The sequence below is a fragment of the Anarhichas minor genome, unplaced genomic scaffold, assembly GCF_050575085.1.
Source record: "Anarhichas minor isolate MPS153535 unplaced genomic scaffold, ASM5057508v1 ptg000020l, whole genome shotgun sequence".
NCBI lineage: Eukaryota > Metazoa > Chordata > Actinopteri > Perciformes > Anarhichadidae > Anarhichas > Anarhichas minor.
The window spans coordinates 2,463,499-2,469,998 of record NW_027466466.1 but is presented as its reverse complement, the minus strand read 5'-3'; positions in this window follow the sequence as shown (position 1 = coordinate 2,469,998).

The window sequence follows — 6,500 nt, the reverse complement described above, 5'->3', positions numbered from 1 at the left end:
TTCTGTAGAATAAATAGCTCTTTGGAGCAAAGCGACAGGCACTTCAATAGCATGTTTTCATCACAAGAGATGAATGAGATGACCTTTACCTCGGCAGGGTGTTTCTCTGTTTGGTATAGGTCAGCGACTTGGTGGATCCCTGTGGGAAAAAAAAGACAAGGTTGGTTAATGAGGCCATCCCATAACCCAAATACATGGAGCAGTCAAGCTCAAATGCTTTTATTTTATTTCCACATATTGAACCAATACATCAGATCAACCATACAGTATTTATCTACAGTTACAATCACATAAAAAAAACATGGAGGGAGTAAATTACTAAAGCATTTAAATTGAGTTATCTGGAGATGTAATTTTATTTCAAAGGTTTTCTCTCTGATAGTTATTTAGTGAAGGAACATACTTCTCAAAATCATTGATAAAAGAATACAATATTCTATATTGATTATTTCATAATGTCAGATATATACTTTTATTCTTATCAGACTCATCAGAAAGAAATGTTTTTTTGTATTAAAGGTGCTTCATTCTAAATTCAGAGCATATCTATGATTGAGGGATTGCCTCCACACGCTCTCTTGACGTGGAGCCGGCAGCTAGTAGCTAACAGTGCTGACCCGAGCTAATGGTCTTATTATAAATTTAGACTTTTAAAGCTAAAAATACACGGTAGCAAAGGGATTACAGCACACGGCATATCACCTAAACCTCCCAGGTTCGATTCCGGCCTTGGGACCTTTGTTGCTGATCACACCCCTCTCCACACAAAAATATGCCCTCAAATATTTGCCCTCGCTCAATATATGCCAAAACATTATTCCATTCCATTTATTATTTAAACAATGACATCAGTATTCACATCCCCAAGGATTGAATTCTAATGTTTTTGGTGACCCCCTGACCTTCCTTCTAGCGCCACCACCAGGCCAGATCATCCACTGACACAACACATCAGCTCTGATGGGATATATCAGCTCTAACACGTCTCGTCATCTAGTCGGCAGATTGCCATCAAATCTGCTGAGCACATTCAACATCACATTTTGACTTGAATGACTTTTCATGACTTTAACTCGAGCGCAACCCTCAGAACAAACGTGTCTGACACTTTCCTATTGATTATTTCAGCAGGTTGAGCAGGTCTATGTGCTACATCAAATTCAATGAAGCCACAAACGGGTTTTTCTCTGACATGTTTGGACATTTTCAAGAGGGATAGCATGACACTGGGGGGAGGAAAAAGGGAAGATGCAGAGAAAAAAAGTGTGCGGGTTGGGAGGACAAGGAGAAAGAATGGGAGGTGTGCTCACCAGGTGCTGGATGTGTCGGGACGGAGCGGTCCCTCTACGCTGCTGGATGCGTGGAAGAAGCGGTGACAGAGCGAGGGAGAAGAGAAAGAGGAGGATGGTGGGAAGGAAGTAGGGCAAAAGGAGGAGGTCGAACGGAGGTGAGAGAGAGGAAGAAAAGAGGAGAGAAGGGAGCGAAAAAGAGGGGGGCATCAGAGGAAGGAAAGGAGAGTTAATTAAACAAACAGACTCGCTAATGGATAAACATTACTACTTCCTGTAGCAACATCAACAATTTTCTTTTTCTTTCTTCGAGACTGGAATCCTCCAGTGCTCCAGGAATGAACCCGAGCTCTAACCGGGTTGAGGGCTCATATACCTTGTAATAAGACCAAACGAAGAGGGAAAACTCGTCGTTGTAAACAGAATGCTATCGAGGAAAAGAAAAGGAAACTCACCAGATCATTGGCAGGGACCGGGATGCACGTGGAGGTCACCTGGAACACACAGAGACAGACAGCCACATGTGAATGCAGAGGGAAGGAGTCAGAGTTGGTAGATGATGAAGAGCAAATGCTTCCTCAGACAAAAAAATTAAGATGGAAAAATCCAAAAATAAAACCTAAAGCTCACGTTATAGGAGTAGGGAAATATACTTTTTCGCTTTCTTGCTTAGAGTTGATGAGAATATTCACTGAATATGACGCCGGGGCCAGGAGGCGGTTAGCCTCACTCAATTAGGCTGTGCTGTTTGCTTTGCTAACAAAATATTACCATGTCGCGCCAAACGGATAATTATGAAACTGAAGCGTCTCAGACATAATGTGAGAGAGCACTTTAAAAAAAAGGTAAAAGTGGTAAAAATGCGACTGCCTCACAGTAATGTTAGCTTCCTACAATGTTAGCTTGTAACGTTAACTTTACTAGCTTCGCTAGACTGGCTACGAAAATAAAGTTCCAGCACCTAAACTCCAATTTACTGTTTTTACATTCCTTTTTTTGTACAGGATTTAACAAAAGAGACATAATGTGTAAATTAGTGAATTTTATAGGTGTTGGTAGGTGTATTATTTATACCTTCAAAGCAGACAGAGCCAGGCTTGCCGTTTCCCCCTGCTTCTAGTGTTTGTGCTTAGCTAAGCTAACCGTCTCCTCACACCATATTTAGCCTAACTGACGGACAGGAGAGTGGTATCAATCCTCTCATTCAACATTTGGCAAGGAATTAAATGGATATTTCTTAAAATGTCAAACTAACATCTTAAGATTTTTAAGAAAACATCTAAAAGTCTGGCTAATATGTATCTAGCTTAGCACTGTAGCCATAACGTTTGTCACTCAAGCAAGGCAGGAGACCAAACCTTGTGCACAGGGAGGAAATAAATAATGTACAATAGACAGTAACTGCCTCTGTATTGTTGTGCAGGAAAATCACGTGAAATTACACCAAAGAAAAAAAAATCCTGACATTTTGACATTGTATCTCAATTTGTCAACCGCCACCGGGAACGCTGCCCAATCTAAGATTAAGATAGTGTTTCACCACTTACAGCTCAGCAGTGCAACTTGTTGAGGCCAGGCTGTGGGAGGGCATACACAGAGAACGGAACCCAAACACTGTCTGTGAAGCTACTTAGACGCACTTAAGCGCCGGGTAAATACAAGTGCAGCTGATGTTTGAGGGCATGTCTGTAAAATGCATACTGAGGCCAAATACATAGCTGGAGGAGCACCGGGACAGAAACACAGCGACGCGTCCAACTCCCATCTCTGTTATGGGCCGACAGGTTAGTGAACTGTGACCAAAGCAGGAGCCAAACAGCAGCCCTAATGAAGGGCCACAGTCATGCTTACGTAACACACACACACACACACACACACACACACACACACACACACACACACACACACACACACACACACACACACACACACACACACACACACACACACACACACACACACACACACACACACACACACACACACACACACACACACAAAGCAGTGTTCCCGCAACATAGCCCTTTTTTGGACTGTTTATTTGGATACAGGAAAAGGGCAAGGGCTTGTGTATATCTCATTGTGCACAAAGGGGAAGTTGCACAGGCCCTGAACCTGTGGGTGTGTCACCACAGTGCGTGTGTGGGTGTTTGTGTGTTGTACTGTTAATCTTTCTTTCTTTAGTCTTTCTCAAGCGATCTAGCCCAGTCTCCTACCGATGCTCGTACGTAGCTACAGACATCAACAGGAAGCCAGAGGAACAGATAATGAGCTAAATCCAGACTCTCCTCGTTGGACAGAAGTTGCAGGAAACAGGGTTCAGGTCCGGCTATCAAACGACTAGTTGGACAATGTTCCTGTGTGACTCACTCGCATAATTAATGTTTTTTTTCCATTTCTGTCAGGAATTGAATCTCAAATCGTATCCTGTGTTGTGGTTATTATTCTTTCTTTTTAATTGCCTGCCTGAACCCAATTCACAACCAGATAGTTTGGAGCCGGGCTCTAATTTCTTAGTTCCCTCTGGCTGATGCAGATCAGTTTCATTCTATTTTTCAGTTTTTTTCTTTCTTAAATCAGAGCACAATGCGAAACAATGCGTTGTGTTTAGATAGCACATCTAAAAGTCAAGGTTTATAAAGACAGGGGGCTTGACTCTGCAGCGACATGTGAAACTCATCTGCCATGACACAAATGTGCTTTTTCATCGGGTCTGTGTTCTTTAGAACAGGGCCGGGCTTGATTTCTCGGCCCTTTGCATGCTGTGCCCTGCTCCTGTCATTCTTGTAAACTAAATATCCAACTGTCATGGCAAGCAAGCAATTACCCTACTTCCTGTCCCGGTCAAATGTCTCTTTACAGATAGCAGCACTGGTATTTTTGGTATCATCTGGATTTTTCTACCAAGCGAGGACTATGTAAATTGGGAAAGTTCTCAGAAATCGGAGAGGTTCGGCGAGTACTGCCTGTCAGCGGGTCAGCGAACGCATCATTTCCCGCTTTGCCAGACATTCGATGAAAACCACGGCGCAAAAGTCATGATGAAATCTGGAGGTACTGTTGGAAAATTCCAATTAATTCAGCATTTAAACTCCTCATGAGACAAATAAAAACCTTCTGGAATCATCTACTGGTTCCAGTTTCTCCTTAATCCTGGAAGTAGTCCACATCACTTCAAATTTAAACTTGTTTAAACAAGAGTTTTAAACCCTTAACTGCTTTTATTTCTGATTACAGCGTGAATCAGGAGACACCTGGGTTGCTATATCTCTTTCTAATCTCTCCCTCCTCTCCTCCATTCGTTCCTCTGTTCATCCCTCTCTCCCAGTGACCAGTCAAGGGGCCGGCTGAGGGGCGGTCGCTAAGCCAGAGCAAACACACCGAGCCAGATTCCATCTCCCTGGGCCAACACTTACGCACAAACAGACCTCCACCCATCTCAACTCATCCAGCTCTCATCTCTGTTCACGTCTCTCTTTGCTACGTCGTGTTTCTGCAACTTCAGCTCTTCCAAATCTTGTACTTTAATTTTCTCTCTTTTCCTGCCATTTTTTCTTTCCCTCTATCTTTTCATCTCTTTCGTTCTTGATTCTCTCTCCAATTTCTCCTAACCTTCCTCTCTCTTCCTTTCTTCATCCTCTCCACTTTCCCTTCCCTCGATCTCAACACTCTCCACTTTCCCTTCCCTCGATCTCAACACTTCCTCCCCCCTTTCTTTTCTCCTCTAATTGATTTTCCAACAAACACCTTCCCGTTTGTCTTCACCTTGACAAGCTCGTTCCCTGTGCTTCCCTTTCTGAACCTCCACTGTTGTTCTTGCATCTTTGTTGGTCCCCCGGGTCTCAAAGTGTCTTAAAAAAAACTAGGAGATCAGACAGGTTTGAAACCAAATATCATCGAAAGACCCACACCTAGCTTGTTCTGACTTGCTCCGGTTTCATACTGCCCGTTGCATGTCTAAAATGTTCTTAACAAATAGAAAAGTAAACACTGGAGCAGCCCCCCCCGCCCTTCCTCCATCCCTTTCCCTGCCCTCTTCCCTTCTCATGTCCGTCCGACCAGCCCTCTGTCCTCTTCCTCCGTGTCACGTTTCTTTTCGCTCTGCCACAGCAGCTCTGGCTTCTCCAGCTCTTTGACACACTCTTTGATCCAACAAAGTCAGAAGCAGCAGTGCTAATGGATAATGCACAGCTCTCTGCTCTCAACGCATGGCTTAAGAGCTGTGGGCTCTGAGAGGGATAACTAGGGGGTGAGGTAGCAGCCTTGGTATGTTATTAGTGTGAGAAACGGGCCCGCCAGTCTGAGAGCGATTCAGTGTACATGTGTGAAGAATAACATATATTTACTATGTTATTCATTTGAATGCATCCATTGTGGAAGTTGCAGTTTGATATTATTCAATCCCCGGATTAGAACATCTCAATGGTTCTGTTAAGGCCTGCTTGAAATTCAAATTTCACACTGTAGAAGTGTCACGACCTTTGTTCCTAGAATACGCTGTCCACAGTCACGGGCATCCCTGTTCAGTCCCTCTTTGCGATGTTGTGTTTCTGCAACTTCAGCTCTTCCAAATCTTGTACTTTCTGTTTCCCCCCCTTTCATTTTGTGCCCTCTCTTTTCCTGCCTTTCTACCTCTATCTTTTTTTCTCATCCTCTCTCTTCCTTTCTTCATCCTCTCCCCTTTCCCTCCTCTCGATCTCAACACTCCCTTCCCTTCTTCTTTTCTCCTCTAATCGATTTCTAACAAACACCTTCCGGTCCACATGAGCCATTTGCTCTCCTCATGTCTGACTTCTGCACTTCACACATTGCTCTCGTTCCCGACGCAAACATGAGGGGAACTTCATTGTTTAAGGCCAGCCGGCGTACATTCATCGCCTCATCATTTTATCCTGTCAGACATTTGTGTGAAATTGTTGTAATTAACAGGTGAATTCTTGCGTTATGGCCAGTAAACATGTTTTGTGAGAGCGCAGTGACCTTTGACCTTTTCACCATCAAATCCAGGTGGATGGAAGTTGAAGAAATGCCACCCAGGTGTTTCTGTGATATCGCTTTCACAAGAATAGACTGGATGGACAGACAACCCCAAAACATTCACCGATTACCGACATGCTAATTTGAGCGTTTGGGCGTTCCGGGTTAATGTACCGAAGAAGCTAACCACATACCGAAACAGAGCCCTGTGCCTTCAAGGCCATATTGCTCAAG